Below are 22,173 nucleotides of genomic sequence, written 5' to 3' on the forward strand. Positions count from 1 at the left end.
TGGAGATTGACAATGGCAACATTGGAAGTCCAGAAAAGCTTTCTCTTCCCAATGGAAAGGGATCTGCCATGGTCAAACCATTTGACCAAATGGTAAAGAGAAAGGCTAAGTCTGAGATTGTCCCGTGTATCATTCCAAAAGAATTTGTTTGCTTCTATTGCCAAGAAAAGGGGCATTGGTTGCGAAGCTGCCCTATTTACCTGAAAGACCACAAGGATGGTAAAGTCAAAATGTTTGACTCTGCTTCAGGTAAGTCCACTATCTAACTCTATTAAGTTCCTATTTGTAGATTCTTAATACATGATGTGTTGAGATTACATTTTGATGTTTTGTAGGATCGAAGAAAAGAAAGGAAGCTTAAAAGAAGAGTAAGTTGAGTCTGATCGCAAAGAGATGGATTTCGATCGCATGGTTCGATGATCAGATTTTTGAGTTGCTGCTTAGAAGTTATGATAGATTGCTTAGGAATATTTGGTAACATAGTTTTCATATGTAATTGCATTGTAAGGACAAGTTTTCCGCACTTTTTATAAATAAATAAAATTTTTATTTTATCTTGTTTTATATTTCCTTGCAATGGCATTTATGAAAATTGATGTTTGTATATTATTATTGTTAGCAATATTGTATGATGAATGAGAACCTTCGACTTTGGGAAATTACGACTAATTCCTTGTTCACATGTATATGTGAGTCAAGTGAAGGAGTAGGGGATCGGGTACACTTGGTTGTGCACTGGTCAGGTCCACCACAAATATCGATAAGACTATTCGTCATGATTTACTAAAAGTTTAGTAAATATGGTTATGCTTACAAGTTTAAGTGTAATTCTGAAACATTGGAAAAGTTTCAATGTATAGCAGAACGAATAAGAAGTATCAATTAGGCAGAAAGATAAAAGTTTCTCCAAACTGAAAAGTAGGGAGAGTACTTTAGCATCATGTTTTATGATCATCTTAATGATTATGAAAGCCATATCACAACTGATTCTCTAAGGACATCTTAGTGCATTTGTATGGCTAAGAAGAGGAATTGTGAATTGTTGAAATGGTTAAATCAACTAAGGTGAGTCATACGTCGTTACAAAATCGAGTCTTAGAGTTATTCTCCAAGATTATGACTTGAGTCACATATCTTAAGTAGGTTATAACACATTCAAATTGGTATTGTGATGTTTTGGATAAAACAAAGACCAACTAAGACCAATTATATGAAGTGTTATTCTTGATAAGAATCCGCACTAACTCTTGAATATTTGTTTGTCAAGGAATGTTTCCTGACAATAGAATATTTTATGTCAAGAGGACAGTGGGAGTCTTAAAGATCTTGAAAAGTTTCAAGAACTAATTAAGAATAAACCAGTGTTTATCACTAGCACACGACTTGAGGTTTGTAACCCATCGTATTGACATATTCTTGTTTTTGTGCCCATTCCAGTTGAAATTGACTATGCATGTGAGTTATATGAATTCTCAGTTGTTTGCATAAGGCATTGCACCTTGATCAGTGAAAGTTCATTGATCAGTAAGGGTGAGCTGCTAAGCAACTTGGAAAACATGGTAGGCCTTTGTGCTGCCAAGTGGCAAGAAATTAAGATTAAGCAAGTTCAGTCCATGTGATTTTGAATTTGTCATAGACCTTATCCTATGATAATGGTTAGAAATAACAAATTCACATGGATAGGAACACATAAACCATAAAATATAAGTGACATAAGGTTTCTCTACATTTCATGAAAGTGATTGTGAGGAAACACTTTCACTAAGTAGATTTTAAGGAGATAGCAATTGTGATATTTGCATTCTCAAATTCGATTATGATTACGACATCACTCTTCATAATTCGAATTGTGAGAAATGGCAAAAGGTCCAAACATTTGAGACTTATTGTTGTAAGTTCTAAAATTGTTTAAAAACACATGTGAGCTATCTAAGGAAAAGATGTATGAGTTTGAGAAGCTTAGATAAAGTCTTATCGAAGCATTTTGTATCAGAAATCTGAACTTTGGTAAGAAAGTCAACAAGTATTGATTTCTAGAAGTCCAACTTATTTATGGGTACATGTCAAAGCTAGTGGGAGCATAAGTGTTTTATATTAATAAGAATGTAATTATTATGCTAGTGGGAGCACAATTATTACGTTAAGTATTGCGAGTTAGCAATGTTAATTATAGAAAACACAAGTTTCAATTCACAAAGTTGCAGAGTTTGAAAAGTTGTTTTGCTATAATTAAGGGAGAGGATACTTATACTTTATTTCGAATCTAAAAGCTTAGGTTGAAGTATTAATCAAACTTAGTCATGAGTGTATATGATTACCATATTGGAATGTTTCAACATTGGAAATTCTATATATGGAAATGTTATAGCAAAAGACTGGTCGAGTATCATGTCTTTATGTAAGACATTATGAATCGTATCCCATATGCTTCGGGTATAGGATTTATTGAATATGCTATAATATTCTTGTGTTCTGATTTTCCAAATGCCTAGGGAATTAAGAGGGAAAAAGGACTAGAATCAGATATGACTAAAGTGGTTAAACAACTGTGAAGGACAATCTAAGGTTCGCTAAGGATTGGTTGCTTAAGAACAGTTGGAAGTATAGTAATGAATGGAATGTATTGACATTATTATGAATAGACAAGATTCTATTAATAATGAGTTTTCATATGGCAAATATGGAAATGTTTCCATAATCGGAGTTGGATATTAAGCATCTATGATAAAGTTAGAAACTTTTATGCAAAAAGGATGTTCAAAGGAATATACTTTGAATGTGAGACTTCATTTCTAGGGAGTTGTCTTGTAACAATCTCCAATGGAATACTTTGTAATATCGTTGGCAAAGTCTCTATGACTTTGGTACCTCGACATTACAAAAGGTACATTGCATGATAGTTCAGAATCTGACACATTTTAATAGTGGCAAGTATTTGGCATTCTTACACTTGTGATAAGAATTTGGAATTGTGAAATGAGTTTCATTGGAAATGTATTCTATTGATCTATTTCACAAAGTAAGGACCATAGATAAACATAGTGTGCATGCTTGGAGCATGGGATACCTATTGTTTTAATTCAAGTATTAAGTTAATAAATCGAAACATTATACAATGAATAATGTGTAATCAATATGGTGATTAAATAAAAGGTGTTTTATTTATATTCAAAAGTTTTGCGACCATATTGGATTCGATTATTCTTGTGTTTCACTTTGCATGTTTTGACTTCCCGAATAATAAAATTATTCAAACTATCCACAGTCGATCATACTTTGGAAGTAGGTATTGAAGCTAGATTGTCATGAATGGGTCTGTAGATGGTCTAAAGGTGTTTAGACATAGCACAAGTTTGCTGCAGTATTCATGAGTACTCCTATAATAAGATTTGAGTATTGGACTAAACCCACGCTCATTTGAATCACTTCATGGATTTTATCACGAGTGATCATGAGACGATAATATCTTATATTCTTGAAACGGAGAGATATGAGTGTAGTTTACAAGTCGGTTGCACATTGATGATATGTAAATGCACCACTAACTCGGTGTTATAAAATGTATCATTGTGTGTGATTGGATGAGTAAATAGATAAAGCACATGAGTCGAAGTTTATCCGTTCCTTTTACCCTAAGAGGGATAAAAGTGATATCTGTGGGCCCCTCGATGATTTAGTGATGACAACCCTAAGCGCTTGGCCAAGCCTAGACTGATTTGATTTGTTCAATTAGTCGGTCGTCATAAATCGGAAATCGGGAAACAACACATGGCCAGAGAGAATGATTATAATCCATGTCTCATGTCCATAAGATATCTAGAATGGAGGAATATATGATCCCTTATCCAATGGACACCTTACTAATAAAATCAGAGTTGGACAACGGTCTTTTTGAGAGCTATGAATGCTAATCGGAGTTCGAAGTCGTCCTTGCAATAATAGTTATTAGACTTATCCAAGTGGGAGACTTTTGGATTAGGTGTCTAATCCCATAACTATAATTGCCACGTACTTGACCCGATACAAGCATGGTCCATTTGGGTTGTAAAACTCTGGAACAATTTGATAGGATGGGTATTTGAGAAAGAGGTTAATGTGCTTTATTAATATATTATAAGTGTAATATATTAATTGAGAATTCATATTATTTAATTAGTATTGATCAAGAATTAATTTGGAATTAATTTAGTGATCAAAAGAGACTAATTAAATTAACGTTGACTGTTGTGTAAATCAGTGATATATATAGTTTAGGCTAATGATTCATATTGATTAGTAATAGACTAAGTTCATGTAAGACTCCGTGAAGAGTTAGTCCAAAGGGCTTATCATATGTATTATTGGATTAAGGCCCAAGGAAGTGGATTAGGGTTTAACTCTTGGATTCTACAATATATAAATGTAACCCCTAAGCCAAAAACCATACACTAGTGATTAAAAGAAACTCTAGACGATTTTTGTGTCTGCAAACCTCTCTATGAAGTTCCTCCTCTTGTTCATGGTTTGTTATAAGACATTTGAGGCATCACACTTGAGGTGCTAGGCTCTTGAAAGACAAATTCCTACAAGCTACAATTAAGACGTACGCTTCTAACTTACTTTTATGTTTCAATTACCAATATTGTATGATAGTTGTAGTTTTCAAGCTTTGGAAATTTTGTTGCATGTATAACTAGAGAAAACTTGGATCCAAAGCTATGAGGGTTGTATGTGCACCATAGGAGTGTTATAGTACATAAAACCCAACAAGTATGAAGCCAAAATCCAAGGATTTAAGTCCTTAATCCATTAAGCCTTTCACTCTAACTTTTTCAGAAGGTAAAGGGGACTCCAAAGATCCATAAAAATGATTACTTGATGGACATGCATGCCTCATGCATGTCCATTATCCATTCTAGTTCAAACATGAAGAGATTGCACCAAAACTCATATGTATGAACCCATTCCTGAACCAAATCCTAGATCTAAACAATATCATACTCAAGGGACCCTTAGAAAGCATAAAGTTGCCAACTTTATGTGTTCCTTCCATTCAAACTTACTTAAACATGAAAAACATGGGACAAAAACTTAGATCTAACCACTTTAAGCAATAAAGTTTCAGTCTTTGCCACTTACAAAGGTCCAGAAACAAAATGAAATGATGATCATGATGTTTCATTGCAAGATCTACCAATAGAACACCTTCTTCTCTTTCTTCTCTTCTTCTTCAAGCCAATAAATGCTCCAAAAAGGCCAAGAATCAACCAAGGAATTAGGGTTAGGGTTTTTCTAAGGTAAGTTCTTAAAGGCCAAAGTGTTTCAAGCAACATCAAATACATCGAGACTTCAAGCCACATAAAGGTATGTTATTCTAACTAGCATCTTGTATTGTTTATATCAAATTGCATGCTAGTTATAGGTTTAATACCTTGGAAACCATTTGCATGTATAATTAGTGAAAACATAGATCCAAGGTATTTAGGGTTGTATGTGCACCATAGGTTATAACCATGCTTGATTGACTAGTATAATACACGACGATCTAAAGACGTCGAAATGGTATGACATTTGTCACCCATAGACCTGTAGGTCCCACTGTAGCTAGCAGCAAGGTGTAGGATGGTCAATCCCGTATAGATCTATACACAAACTCACGCTCTCCCTCCAGGAGACTCTGGTTACAAAACGTGACACAACAAGTATATTGCCATGCCATGAAGTAGTGGCTCACATTAATGTTACATTGTTCTTGTTATAGTATGTATGTTCCTTTCTGTTCTAGTTATAGTATGTTCCTTTCTGTTCTAGTTATAGTATGTTCCATTCTGTTCTAGTTATAGTATGTAAGAACATTGACTCATGTATGAACTGACTCCTGTAAGTTTCACTATTCTAGAAGTAGTAAGTACTAATCCTCTAAACTATACCTATTATAGTTTACTAGTATGATTGTTTGACTGTTACTGATTTGTAGAAAAGACTCAATTACTAACCATAAGCAACTAAGTTAAGTACGTACCTTAAAAATGGGTTTAATATTCATATATGTATTTAATAGGTATAACTATGATTTAACCGACATTTGGACTAGTGATCCTACCCCAAGCCCACAACCAAACAAGGAACAGGAGTCAAGGTATCTAGCAATAGTCCTAATTCTATTAAAGCATACTTATACATAAATAGATAGACGAATATGATTTGATATAAAAGAAGTTTATAAGAGATTTAAAAGAGTTTTCAACAAGTTTTGTGTGACATCCCCATTTTCACGGCCAGAAAAGACCGATTTTGTTTATGATTTATAAAAATCAGAGTACCTCATTTGATAAAAATGTTGTGGAATTTGTTCCCAGAAAAACATGATAAATACGTTATCAAAGCATTTCCGAAGAAATGTATTTTTATTCATTTTAAAACATTGGGATGTCATTGTCAATACAGAAACATAAGCATAAACAGAACTTACATTCATTATCACTAGTGATTTATATCTCCTTAATCTCTCAGTGTAATGTAACTTCATATCGACACATGTGATAGAAATAAGCTGGAGTGGGTCAGGTTGGAAAACCTGGTGAGTACATAGGGTTTTCAACCCACAATAATATAATTATTATGTTTAAACATCAAACAATCAACCCAATTACCCATCCCCATTATCTTCTTTACTCTTAAGGATCTACCCTAAGAATCAACTATTCCTCGTTCATTCATTCCTAAGGATCATCCTAAGGAATCGGCACGAAGTCCATCGTCACCACGGTTTAGGCACTAAGTCTGCATAGTCGCTAGGGTTTATACAACAGGCACTAAGTCCGCATAGTCGCCAGGGTTTAGGCACTAAGTCTGCATAGTCGCCAGGGTTTATACAACATGCACTAAGTCCGCATAGTCGCCAGGGTTTTGGCACCAAGTCTGCACGATCGCCAAGGTTTAGGCACCAAGTCTGCATGATCGCCAGGGTTTAGAGTACACCGGGTGAACACATCGTTCACAACACCTACAAGTTGCGAGCCTGCTAGAGTTCCACTGGACTGTCTAGAATAGTCTGTGGTTGTCATCCATACTCTGCTGAATGACGGGGCCATCGTTTGGAAAAAGGCTTCTCACATCGTCCACCTCTCACCCTTATCTCATGGTCTATATCACCTCTCAACTCATCATCCAACTAATATTTCATCTACCCATGTTTTACCCAACATATTATGTAGATATAATTACATATACAGTTTAAATCATATAAAACTTGTATAAAATCGTTCATCCAGCATAGATAGCAAGTATACAGATAATATGCACACATAGCACGTAATTTATATAAAATACTTCATATCTATGTGTAAGATGAAAGTAACTATGCACTCACCTGATTAGGTGGTGACTTGGTACTCGAACAGCGCTTCGTTATCTCAAAACAATTTTTCCTTGACCAAAACCTAGTATCAATACCACTAGAGTTTATTTTTAACGTTAACCGCGACTCATTAATAGTCTAGCTATTATTATTATATAAGCGTTAAATAACACTCAATATAACTCATAATAATAGCCCAAATAATTATTTTAGGGACCTAATAACATTACTATAATTATTTAAAATCTATATTAAAAATAGCGTAGGCGTAGCTCACTTACATCGGATTTTAAAGAAAACCGGGCTTTGCTCGGAGCAGCGTTTCCGAACCGAAAGACCCTTTTTCTCGGGACTCCGGGAGCCTCGGGGCTTCCTTTGGGTGCTAGGGGTTTTTCCTAGGGTTTAGGGGGGTTAAAACCCTTAGAGAGAGAATGAAGAAAGGAGTGAAAAATCCGGGAGATTTCGCATGGTATTTATAGGGGCCAGCAGCTCGGACTACTCTGCGCGTTCAGCAGCATTACGATGCGCGTTCCTTCCGATAGGGTGCGAGGTGGCGGTCTCCAGGTGGTGCGACGTGGCTCAAGCTGGACCGAGGGAAGGCTCGCGTACGCGACGCGTTCGAAAGAGGCTACATTGGGCGTAATGCGAGGGTGACGTGTCCTTCATCCGAAGCGAGCCGTGATCAGCAAGCGACGGCTAGGATCTTGCCACGTCATCAATCGAGCAACAAGCTTCGCAATTTCGAGTCTAATCTTTAAAAATTCGTATCTTTCGCATACGAGCTCCGTTTTTGACGTTCTTTATATCCACGCGTAGGCGGGAATGTACTCTACAACTTTCGTTTAGACTCCTTCGGCTAATTTTGAATCTACTTTAAAAGTTATATTTTTAACAGGCCGGGACAGGGTTGGTCCGTTAAAAATTCATAACTTCTTCATCCGATGTCCGTTTTCGTCTGTCTTTTTATCGTTACGCTACTATTAACGAGATCTTCGATTCTCGTTTAGGTTGTTTAGGCTAAAAACCGCTCGATCTTATATTCGAATTTCGGGTTGTACACTGCTACGCCGAAACTTTGAAAAATCATAACTTCCTCATACGAAGTCAGATTTGGGCGTTCTTTATATGGATGCTCACGGTTTAATGTATTCTACGACTTTCTTTTAGATCGCTAAGCCTAAAAGTCGCTCTATCGTAAATTCACTATTTATGCTTCCCGATATTATGTCGGTTTCGTCATCATAACTTCTTCGTTATAACTCGGATTTCGGCGTTCTTTATATGTACGGAAACCTTGAGACATATTCTACAACTTGGCTAAGATTATTTATTCTAAATAATCTTTTGTAGAAAATTCGTTTTCGACCCCTATTATCTCTAGATTCACTAGCCCGGATCTACGGCCGTTACATTTTGAGTATAAGAAATCCTTTCGGATGTTGTTTTCACATGTAAATGGTTAACACAATTTCATTGTGTTCTACTTGTATTCCCCTCCCCCTTTAAAAGCATTTAAAAACATTTAAAAGATAGATTATAGGGGTATGAACTCACCTGTAGTGAGTGATTTGAATGAAAGATCGATATAGGATGCTAAGTATGCCAAGTGAAGTCTCGAGAACAAACGGATCCTATTAAGCATATAATAACACACACACACACACATACACATATATATATATATATATATATATATATATATATATATATATATATGTATATATATATATATATATATATATATATATATATATATATATATATATATAATTACTGTATATTACAACTAACATGTAAGGGAAACAACCTTAGGAACTAGGAAACACTCTCAATGGATTGTTAGAATCACATATGATTGAATGAAGGGTGTTCACGGCCACACAAGGAGTCTTCACGGCCTTAGAAGGGTTCACGGCCATAGAACACATGATGTGTTCACGGCCCAACCTTGATCTTATGAAGGGTTCACAGCCATGGATGAAAGGTTCACGGCCACACTTGCATCTAAGAAGGGTTCACGGCCCAATGAAGGGTTCACGGCCATGAACTCTTGAAGATTCATGCAAAGTGGTGTTTGTTTCATGGGGAATCAGGTGTTTCTAATGGAAAATAAGATGATGGATGAAATACTTACTTATTGGAAGCCTTTAGAGTGTTCACGGTTGAAGAAAGTTGAGAGAGAATGGGATGTGTGCACGGCTAGAGTTGAAGTAGTGAAGAAAATGAGCCAATTTCTTTTATATATGGAGGATGTTCACGGTCGTGAACTCCTTTTTGATGGTGTTTCCGGCTCGATTACAACTCAATGAACTCAAGCTAACACTTCCTAACATACAATCCTTGAGTGTACTAGGATTAGAACTCTCAAACAAACCCTAAACAAGGCTAAAAGATAACAGAAACAAGTCCGACTTTTGATTGAATTGATTAACTTTACAAGATAGAAATTTTGGGTTGTCACATCATCCCCCCGTTAAATGGAATTTCGTCCCGAAATTAGAGTTTAAGCAAATACAGATTAACTAAGGGGGAAGATGAGGATATTTCAGTTTCATTTGATCCTCGCGCTCCCAAGTGAATTCAGGTCCCCGCTTTGCATTCCAGTGAACCTTCACTATCGGGATACGGCTTTGCTTCGTTTGCTTGACCTCACGGTCCATGATCTCTACTGCTTCTTCCACGAAGTTAAGGCTCTCATTGATCTCGATTTCATCGAGTGGGATAACAAGAGTCTCATCGGATAGACACTTTTTCAGGTTCGAAACGTGTAAAGTGGGGTGTACGTTACTAAGTTCTTGAGGTAGTTTGAGTTTGTAAGCTATAGGGCCGATCCTAGCGAGAATCTCAAAAGGCCCTATGTACCTTGGATTTAGCTTCCCACGCTTTCCGAAGCATATCAAGCCCTTCCAGGGTGAGACCTTCAATAGAACACGGTCACCAACCTGGAATTCCAAAGGTTTCTGTCTCTTGTCAGCGTAGCTTTTCTGTCGGTCTCTAGAGGCTTTCAATCGTTCACGAAACTGAACAATCTTCTCTGTCATTTCCCAAATGATTTCTGGACCCATGAAAGTGCTGTCAGGAAATCACCCTTTTGCTAACTGCGTATCACCCACTTCAGCCCAGCACAGAGGGAATCTGCACTTTCGGCCATAGAGGGCTTCAAATGGAGCTGCCTTTATGCTTGTATGATAACTGTTATTGTAGGAGAACTCGACAAGGGGGTAAATGAGTATCCCATGCCTTTCCAAAGTCTATCACACAGGCTCGCAACATATCTTCCAGAGTTTGAATAGTCCTCTCACTTTTTCCGTCGGTTTGTGGATGGTAGGCTATGCTCATGTCCAGCCTAGTTCCTAGGGAACTTTGTAGCGACTGCCAGAATCTTGAAGTGAATCTATTGTCTCCATCATTGATAATAGATATGGGAACACCATGCAGTCGTACAATCTCCCTAATGTAAGTTGTTGTAAGTTTCTCCATCTTGTCAGTTTCTTTGATAGGTAGGAAGTGTGCGGACTTAGTTAACCTGTCTACGATCACCCAAATGGTATCGAGACCACCCCTTGTCTTGGGAAACTTGGTTATGAAATCCATTGTGATCCGCTCCCACTTCCACTCAGGTATTTCTGGTTGTTGTAGTAAACCTGAGGGTTTCTGGTATTCGACCTTAACCTTGGCGCGAGTAAGACACTTGCTCACGAAGGTAGCAATTTCTGCTTTCATGTTAGGCCACCAGTATAACTTTTTGAGATCTAGATACATCTTATCTGAACCTGGGTGAACGGAATATCGAGTATTGTGCGCTTTGGTCATGACCACGTCTCTGAAACCACCGAGCTCGGTGTCCAGATCCGATCCATGAGGTACAAGGCTCCGCCACCCTTGACTTCTAAGTTTTTATCCATTCCTATAAGGTATTCACCCGCCACATTTTCCGGCTTCAAGGCTTCTAGCTGAGCCTCCTTAATTTGTGTGGAAAGATGTGAATACATAGACATAATCAATGATTTGACTCTACGACCAGAGTATTCTTTCCGACTTAGGGCGTCAGCTACTACGTTGGCTTTACCGGGATGATAACGAATTTCACATTCGTAGTCATTGAGTAGCTCGACCCACCGTCGTTGTCTCATGTTGAGCTCCTTCTAGTCGAATATGTGTTGAAGGCTTTTGTGGTCTGTAAAGATAGTGCTTTTCGTACCATACAGGTAGTGTCTCCAGATCTTCAGAGCAAATACCACTGCTCCTAACTCAAGATCATGTGTGGTGTAATTAACTTCGTGCGTCTTCAGCTGTCTTGAGGCATAGGCGATTACCTTTCCTCGTTGCATAAGAACACAACCAAGCCCTTGGTTGGATGCATCGCAATAAACCACGGAGTCTTCTATCCCTTCTGGGAGGGATAGTATCGGTGCGCTGCATAAGGCCTGTTTCAGCGTTTGGAAAGACTTCTCTTGTTTCTCTTCCCAGTCAAAGGTCACACCTTTATGTGTCAATGTAGTAAGCGGTTTCACGATTTTAGAGAAGTTCTGAATAAACCTGCAATAGTAGCCAGCGAGGCCTAGAAACTAACGAAGTTCTGTAGGCGTCTTTGGAGCTGACCAGTTTTCAATGGCCTTTATTTTGGAAGGATCCACGTGAATTCCATCTTCGCTAACCACGTGACCCAAGCATTCGACTCTTCGAATCCAAAATTAGCATTTAGAGAACTTCGCATAGAGCTTCTCTTCTCGTAGGATTTCTAAGATCTGACGTAAATGGTGACTATGTTCCTCCTTGCTACGAGAGTAGATAAGTACGTCGTCGATGAATACAATAAATAAATGATCTAAGTAAGGACGGCACACCCGGTTCATTTAGTCCATGAACACTGCGGGCGCATTGATTAATCCGAAAGGCATCACTACAAACTCGTAGTGTCCATAACGAGTTCAGAATGCTGTTTTGGGAACATCTTCCTCTAAAACTCGTAACTGGTGATACCCGGATCTCAGGTCAATCTTGGAAAAGTAGTTTTCCCCTTGAAGTTGGTCGAACAAGTCGTCTATGCGCGGTAGAGGGTATCGGTTCTTGACAGTAATCTTGTTTAGTTCTCGGTAGTCGATGCACATACAGAACGATCCGTCTTTCTTCTTCACGAACAAGACCGATTCTCCCCAAGGTGAGAAGCTTGGTCTAATAAACCCTTTGCTGAGTAGTTCGTTCAGTTGACCAGATAGCTCCTGCATCTCGGCTGGTGCTAGTCGATAAGGCGATTTGGCTACTGGGGTAGCTCCTGGAACTAAGTCGATTCTGAACTCGACTTGACGTTGTGGTGGTAATCCTGGTAGTTCTTTTGGAAAGATGTCGGGAAAGTCGCGTACTTCTGGGATGTTCTATATATCTTTCGCCTCTTGGCTCGTATCGATTACATGAGCAAGGAATGCATGACATTCCTTTCGTAAGTACTTTTGGGCTTGTATACTTGAAATGATTCGAAGGTCCGTGGCTGGTTTGTCGCCATAGATAACTAGGGTTTCGTTAGAGGGTAGATTAAGACGAACCGCCTTCTCATAACACATGATGTCAGCACGATGAAGAATCAACCAATCCATGTCGATAATGACGTCGAAACTTTTAATTGAGACATGCATGAGGTCGATTGGAAATGAATCGCTATATAGAGATAGGGTACATCCTAAGTATATACAGCTAGTGCTCTCAGTCTTTCCATTAGCCATTTCTACGGTGAACGGTTCTTTCAGTGCTCGTGGTTTTTGTTTAAGTAAGTGTGCAAATATTTGGTTCACGAAACTCCTCTCCGCTCCACTATCAAATAGTATGCATGCATAAGAGTTATCGAGGAGAAACATACCAGTGACCACTGTAGTGTCTGCTACCGCTTCCTCATGGCCTATCACCAAGACCCTTCCCACTTCGTCGGCATTCCCTGCCTTCGGGCAGTTCCTTTTGAAGTGTCCAACATCACCACACCCATAGCAGGCCTGGCCTGCTCCAGCACTAGGGACCTGGGTGATTGGCCTAGCCGGAGCTTTGCAGAAACGGGCAGTGTGCCCCTTCCTGCTGCAGTTGGTACATTGCATCTCCTGGCAGGGGCTGTTTTGATGGAAGCTGCACTTGTTGCACTTTGGCAGGCTTCCAGCGTATTGTTTTGCCGGCGTAGGGGGAGCAGGTGTTGTCGCGGCATGAACAGCCACAACCTGCTGCTTCTTGGCAGAGGACTACGTTGCATTGCTCTTCTTCTTGTCCCAAAACTTTCGTTTGTTGTCGGCGGATTTGGATGGTTCTAGGACGGCAAGGGTTGTTGTTGTCGGTGTGCGGACTCCGTGATCGATGAGTCGCTGTGCCAATCACTTGGCACTGTCGAAAGTAGTGGGATTTGAAGCTAAAACATTCCCCTGAAATGGAGGCACCAGCCCCCAGATGTACCTCTCGACCTTCTTCCCTCAATAGGGACCATTCCTGGACATAGAGCCACCAGATCACTGAACCTAGCGGTGTAGGCTACTATGTCGGAGCCCTTCATGGTTAGGCTCCAGATTTCCTGTTCAAGTTTATGAACTTCGCCCCTCAGGCAGTAATCCTCAATCATAAGCTCCTTCAGAGCTTCCCAGTCCATTGCATTAGCCACTATCAGAGTAAGTGACTTGACATGGCTATTCCACCGTGTTAGGGCTCTATCCGAGAAGGTGCAGGCAGCAAATTTTACTTTGCTTCCTTCTGGAAAAGAACAGATCTCAAAGATCGACTCAGTCTTTTCGAATCATTGCAACCGAGCAATGATCCCACCGCTGCCGTTGAAGGTTGTGGGTTTGTAGTTGGTGAAGTCCTTATATGAACACTCTCTAGAGCGCACGGGAGCATCACCTTGAGTAGAATGTACAGCTGTTCCACTCTCTCTAATACTGCTAGCGTTGACTTGAGCGAAGGTTGCTGTAACAGCCGCAGCCACTGCAGCTTGGAGAGCTGCAGGATCGTATTATGGAGGAGGTGGTGGTTGAGTTGGAGTTCTCGGAGGATTACGTCTCGTTGATCGACGTGGAGGCATCTTTCAACTGAAATTTTACAAAGATGAAGATGATAATAAGCATTCGATAGTGAGAATAATGAGAGTGATCCATGGACTAAATCACCATAGCCCAACAAATAGATGAGAGTATGATTGTAATGGAGATCTAACAATAGAAGGATAAAAGCATTTGGATAAAGATTTTCCCATGAGATTAGATGTCTGTCAATATCACTAGTATTTAAAGATGTAATAAGTTCGGGAAAAATGACCTTGGAGTAGGTCTTACATCATACCAGAATTAAGAAAATTTCGACATCACAAAGACCTAACAGAATGAAAGTTCAACGTCTTAACATAAGCAAACAAATTAATACTAGAGTCTATACATAGACCTAATTTATATCCAAAAGACAGAGTAGAGTAGGCTCTACTCGCGAGGAGGGTTGTTCTGGTTGGTACTTGATTCAGCCCTGGATTCAGCCAGCTGCTGTTCCGTTTCCCAAACACACCTTTGCAGAACCACTTGGTTCTGACGAAGATTCCTAAATTCAGATTGGCAGGAATTAAGCTCCACCAGTAGGGCATCAGTGCGAGTCCTTTCCATGTTATGGTCATCGGTCAGATGACGAAGACGAACTGTGTTGACTCCAGAGTTAGCACGGATCTCCATGACTTGGTCGAAGTTTGCTCTTCCCTGCTGAGCATTGCGAGCAACTCGATGCACCAAGACAGGAAGGACTCTATCTGTTGAGCCTCCCTCATTCAGATTAAAGAAGATTCGGTCGCCATTGTAGGGATGTGGTTGTCCCTGTTCATTGCTCCACCTTCCCAAGTTCACCGCCCACAGAGGCGTCGGGCCTTGAAAAGTCGGACGAGGGTTAGGATTCTGCACAACTTGAGGTGGATTATAGACCTCCGGTTCTGAGTCCGATTCTTCCTGGAATTCCTCCTCGTTCTCTTCATCAAAACTTTATTCGGGGTCTTCTACTGCTGGAACCACTGGGTTCTCTTCTTCAGGCTCAGCATCAAGCCATCCACCATTCCCTTGATCGGGAAAGTACGGGTCGCCAGGGAGATGGAATCTAACCATGTTATCTAAGCGAGAAAAGGGATGTAGGAAACATATAATAGACGTACTACTTAAGATAGTTATAGGATGATCCTTACCAGTTACTTCAATACTTGCGTAGTGCATACCAGTCATATGTAACCAAGATAGAATAGACCTTCGAATAAGTGACCCTAACTCTAAGTCCACAACCAAACAAGGAACAAGAAGTAAAGCAAAGATCACAGATTCTAAGTCTATGACACCTTAGCCACACATAACCTTAGCGTATTCACTCAGCAACTATTGACCTACTAATAAAGACCTTTTAGTTTTCACATAAGTAATTATAGTATCGCAAAATACTCCTATAGTATTTTAAGTTTATGTTATGTTCTAAAGTTTTCATTGTAGTAGTGTTGGTAAGTTTTTAGACTTGCTGCAACACCACAACCATTCCTAGGCACATGCTAATCACTTCTCGGAAATATATAGTTGATCAGGCTATATCACTCCCAGATCTGATTATATGTCCCCAAGCCTACTTGTGCTGTCCAACAACCGCAATACTTTTGTTCTGTCCTAGTATGACACTGATCCTAGTATGAATGCATGTATGTATACTTTAGTAAAATATTGTATTATTTTAAAAGTATAAACTCTTGGTCAGAGTGTTTTAATCCCGATGTGTTTATAGTTGTATATCTTTTATGGGTTGATATACTCAATTCACTATAAACAAAGCTCTGATACCAATCTGTCACACCCCCAAACCGGAACCGCGGAAACGTTCGGGGGCGAAGGACGTCATGTACAGTATCATAACAATGCACAATAGTAAAACAAGCAACAACATCATCCATTGCATTAATAATATAGTTAATACAAGTGTGTTCTATGTAAAGTTGTAAGACACCAAAAATACATAATCAAAATAAAGACAAGTCTCGAATATGCTCCGTCTTCTCAAAACTTGGCCATCTGTACCTGTCTACTGGTGACCTGAGAATACAAGTTATTTTGAAAGAGTAGATCAGCATTTAAGCTGGTGAGTTCATAAGTATTTTAGTGTCAAATGTTTGCATTAGTTTGATGAAAATGTTTGTAGGTGTTTTGATGTAATTGTTTGTATACTTCCTAGAAAATCCTATATTTTCTACTAAAAAGGAAAGTAGTCTTCTACCAAGGCCCGACTGTTTTGTATGTTTGTTCTCTCGTAAAAATGAATGTTTTCCCAAGTTTATGACTATCTTTACTAGAAAATAATTTGCATTACTTTTTATTTGAGAATATCACTATATGAATATAATGGGAAAATGAAGATGTACGGTAGTATTGTATAAAGTAACTACTTATGTACTAACTACCTTAAAACCAATAAGTTATATTAAGGTAAAATGTGATGAGGTTATAACCATGCTTGATTGACTAGTATAAAACACGACGATCTAAAGATGTTGAAATGGTATGACATTTGTCACCCGTAGACCTGTAGGTCCCACTGTAGCTAGCAGCAACGTGTAGGATGGTCAATCCCGTATAGATCTATACACAAACTCACGCTCTCCCTCCAGGAGACTCTGGTTACAAAACGTGACACAACAAGTATATTTCCATGCCATGAAGTAGTGGCTCACATTAATGTTACATTGTTCTTGTTATAGTATGTATGTTCCTTTATGTTCTAGTTATAATATGTATGTTCATTTATGTTCTAGTTATAGTATGTTCCTTTCTGTTCTAGTTATAGTATGTTCCCTTCTGTTCTAGTTATAGTATGTTCCTTTCTGTTCTAGTTATAGTATGTTCCTTTCTGTTCTAGTTATAGTATGCAAGAACTGACTCATGTATGAACTGACTACTGTAAGTTTCACTGTTCTAGAAGTAGTAAGTGGTAATCATCTAAACTATACTTATTATAGTTTACTAGTATGATTGTTTGATTGTTACTGATTTGTAGAAAAGAGTCAATTACTAACCATAAGCAACTAAGTTAAGTATATACCTTAAAAATGGGTTTAATATTCATATATGTATTTAATAGGTATAACTATGATTTAACCGACATTCAGACTAGTGATCCTACCCCAAGCCCACAACCAAAGAAGGAACAGGAGTCAAGGTATCTAGCAAAAGTCCTAAGTCTTTTAAAGCATACGTATACGTAAATAGACAGACGCATATGATTTGATATAAAAGAAGTTTATAAGAGATTTAAAAGAGTTTTCAACAAGTTTTGAGTATAAGAAATCCTTTGGGATGTTGTTTTCACATGTAAATGGTTAACACAATTTCATTGTGTTCTACTTGTATCCCCCCCCCCCCTTAAAAGCATTTAAAAACATTTAAAAGATAGATAATAGGGGTATGAACTCACCTGTAGTGAGTGATTTTAATGAAAGATCGATATAGGATGCTAAGTATGCCAAGTGAAGTCTCGAGCACAAACGGATCCTATTAAGCATATAATAACACATATATGTATGCAATTAGTGTATATTACAACTAACATGTAAGGGAAACAACCTTAGGAACTAGGAAACACACTCAATGGACTGTTAGAATCACATATGATTGAATGAAGGGTGTTCACGGCCACACAAGGAGTCTTCACGGCCTTAGAAGGGTTCACGGCCATAGAACACATGATGTGTTCACGGCCCAACCTTGATCTTATGAAGGGTTCACGGCCATGGATGGAGGGTTCATGACCATACTTGCATCTAAGAAGGTTTCACGGCCCAATGAAGGGTTCACGGTCGTGAACTCTTGAAGATTCATGCAAAGTGGTGTTTGTTTCATGGGGAATCAAGTGTTTCTAATGGACAATAAGATGATGGATGAAATACTTACTTATTAGAAGCCTTTAGAGTGTTCACGGTTGAAGAAAGTTGAGAGAGAATGGGGTGATTTCACGGCTAGAGTTGAAGAAGTGGAGAAAATGAGCCAATTTCTTTTATATATGGAGGATGTTCACGGCCAAGGATGGGTTCACGGCCGTGAACTCCTTTTTGATGGTGTTTTCGGCTCGATTGAAACTCAATGAACTCAAGCTAACACTTCCTAACACACAATCCTTGAGTGTACTAGGATTAGAACTCTCAAACAAACCCTAAACAAGGCTAAAAGATAACAGAAACAAGTCTGACTTTTGATTGAATTGATTGACTTTACAAGATAGAAATTTTGGGTTGTCACATCATCCCCCCGTTAAAGAGAATTTCGTCTCGAAATTAGAGTTTAAGAAAATACACATTAACTAAGGGGAAAGATGAGGATATTTCAGTTTCATTTGATCTTCGCGCTCCCAAGTGAATTCAGGTCCCCGCTTTGCATTCCAGCGAACCTTCACTATCGGGATATGGATTTGATTCGTTTTCTTGACCTCACGGTCCATGATCTCTACTGGTTCTTCCACAAAGTTGAGGCTGTCACACCCCCAGCCATCGGCGGAAACACCGGGTGGTGTAACGTCATTCTTCGTATCACAGTTATATAACATATATTGAACAGTACTAAAGAAAATATATACCTTTATTGATAATTGAAAGTTACATAACTGTTTTTCTAGAACCTATTACATAATATCCGACTATGACATACTTCTTAATGAACAGAAAGGTAATAGTAAAACTTCTTCTGTTCGAATACATACCAGCTTTTCAAGTTCCTGAAAACACGTGCATTTTAAAATACGTCAACATAAAGTTGGTGAGTCCACAGGTTTTGACTCCATAAAATAATACATTTTCCACGTTCAAAAGTATAGTTTTGAAAGTATCATTTTGACTCTCCAACATTTAGTATGTATATTAGGTATAATAGTCTACTTATCAATTAAGTGTTATACCTAAACATTCCTTGAGCCTAAGGATAAGTAGGGGAAACTTATACTTAACATTAATACTTGTATACGACAAAGTATAATGTTTCTAACAATTTGCTACCATGAGCCTGTAACCGCTGCTATGACATAATACCTCTGATAAAACACACTCATGATTTCAATGAGAAATAACACACTCATGATTTCCATTTGAAACAAAACTCATGATTTCCATTAGAACAACATCGTACGCTTCATCGACACCGGAACAATAACAAGTAAAAGGATAGTTCGTCACTTGCTTATGGTTGACTGTAGCTAACAGTCACAAGTGGGGTGGTCAACCCGTATACTAATTATACACAACTTCCTCGCTCACACGGGATTAACGGTTACAGTTCAGAGGATTTCCGCTAAGATCCCCAATCTTAGTTGATGAATACAATTACTCATGTAGACTTCGACGACTTCCTATAGCTCTAACAACAAAAGCATTTTCATGTCTAAAACCCTAAGTTACTAGACTATGCTTTTAAACAGTACTCCTAACTTCATAATATTTAGGCAGTATAACAACTATAACTTGAAGTAAAACCAGGTTTTATCTTGACATAAAACCCATAACACAACAACATATAACATACCAAGTTTTATCTTGTCATAAAACTAACAATAACAACATACTTTATAAATTAACATATAGAACTTACGAATATAACTTCGGAACTATATCGCACACACCATATATATAGAATCCTAAGTATAACTCAAGATCTACATAATAATATGCTAACAAATTGATGATAGTTGTATATATTCAAAATATTATATTTAGAACAACTATATCCTGGTTATTATAACTATCTACGTTGATGCTGATATACTATCATATAGACATAATAATAACGTATATACAACATTTAGCATGCGTTTTCCCCCAAAATATTAGAAAGTGGGGCCGTGAAACTCACCCTAGTAGCGTGATTTTATGTAATCTAAGCAGAAACAGTCAGCGTACGAGGTCGACGGGGCTCAGGATGCAAGATGGCTTCAGCAAAGGAGAGAGGAGAAAGGGAAATGGTGTAAGGAATAGCTGAAGTCGGACCTGCTATTTATAGTAAGGATTTTGGACTCTCACGTCGTGAGTTTTTGTCACACCCCGAAACCGTGATGGCGGAATCGTTCCGGGGTGGAGGACGTCATGCGTAGTATCACAACAATTGTATCATAGCAAGCATAGTAAACACAACCAGACATTTAATACATATATGAAAGAGGTTTACATTGTTTTAATACATAGTTTTGTTCATATCAAAAGCAAAATAGAAAGACGCGACTCTAACACTTCGACTTCTCCGAGCTCCTGGAAGTACCTGTTTACTAATTCCCTGAGAATACAAGCAGTTTTGAAAGAGTATCAGCATAAAGCTGGTGAGTTCATAAGCATTTTGGTTTTGGTGGAAAATGTTCTTTGAATCCTTTTGAAAAGTGTTCCTCAAGAAAATCCTATATTTTCTTATGAAAAGCGGTTTTGAAAGAGTGTCCATTAGTAGAAAATAAACCATCAGTTTTAGAAATGCCGGTGTTATCTTGGGAAAATCCTATATTTTCCCTAAAAACAGGTTATACGTACTAGAGGTAGAGATGTAAGTTTTGAAAACCCATGATTACTATCGGTATATACATGAAAGTAGTTTTATTAATCAAAATAAAACAAGTGAAGAGTAGAGTCCGTAAACAAGGTTAGTTTATACTTATTTGCGAGTCGTATAACCATACTTGATATGACCGAGAGACCTTTATAACGTTCTTCAGACGTTAAGCTAAATGACATTTGTTCACCACAGGCGTGCCCGCCTAACTATAGCTAGCAGTTCTGGTGTGGGATTGTCAGTCCCGAATAGATCTATTCACAAATCTCATGCTCTCCCTCTAGGAGACTCTGGTTATACTAAAAGGATTTATCACTATACACCTAAGGGTACAGTATTGAAGTAGCGCCTCACAATTTTGTATAATCTAGTTTACTAGCGAGAAATCAGTATAAAACAGTAAGTATCCTTGAATAAATGTACTTTATACTCCTGAGAAAGCATATAACATAAACTAAATCTGCCATAGTTTATATATATTCATTTATGAAATCTGATTAAGTAGAGACTGCCTAGAGGGTTATCCCAAACTATACCCATTATAGTTTACTAGAGTTGATATGGAAAATGCTTTGTAAAAACCTTACTGAAGACTATGAAGTTGGATTTCCAAAATAGAAGTTTTCCCTTATGCTCAACATATTACAAAAAGAGATAAAATATCCGAATATGTTATTAAACGTGGAAATCATTGGACTGCATTAATAAGTTTATAACTTAACAAAATACTTTGAGTTTGGCTTGTATTCCCCCCTGAAAACAATAAAAACACGGAAAATGTAGGGGTATGAACTCACCGTTTGACGTAGGATCTGGGTGTATGATCGGTTACGAATGCTGAGTGTCAACCGATGTTTCGTACGCAAGTGGATCCTATTAACATGTGATAACACATATGTGTGTTAGAATTAGGGTGTTTCATGGCCAAACATGACGGGAAACCACGGTAAGACTTTGAAATGCTTGTCGGGACCCTATATGATCAAACAAGGGAGGTGTACGCCCAAAAGGGTGTGTGTGGCCGTACAGAGGGTGTGTGCGGCCGTACACTCCTCATTTGTGCCCGAAATGTTGATTTTGAGGTGTTCTTGTGCTAATTCCAAGTCCTACTAGTGAATGAAGGCCAAACTCTTCATTTTGGAGAGCTTTAAGTTGTGTACGGCCACCTTATGAACGTGTGCGGCCGTACACCTTCATGTGATGAAGAACATGATGAACTTTGATGGTTAAGGGCTTAGATCAATGGGTCATTCATGTATGATAAGCTAGGTGATGGAAAACTCACGTTTTTGAGGC

The sequence above is a fragment of the Lactuca virosa genome, chromosome 4 (genome assembly GCF_052849685.1).
Source record: "Lactuca virosa cultivar CGN04683 chromosome 4, Lactuca_virosa_CGN04683_v6, whole genome shotgun sequence".
Lineage (NCBI taxonomy): Eukaryota > Viridiplantae > Streptophyta > Magnoliopsida > Asterales > Asteraceae > Lactuca > Lactuca virosa.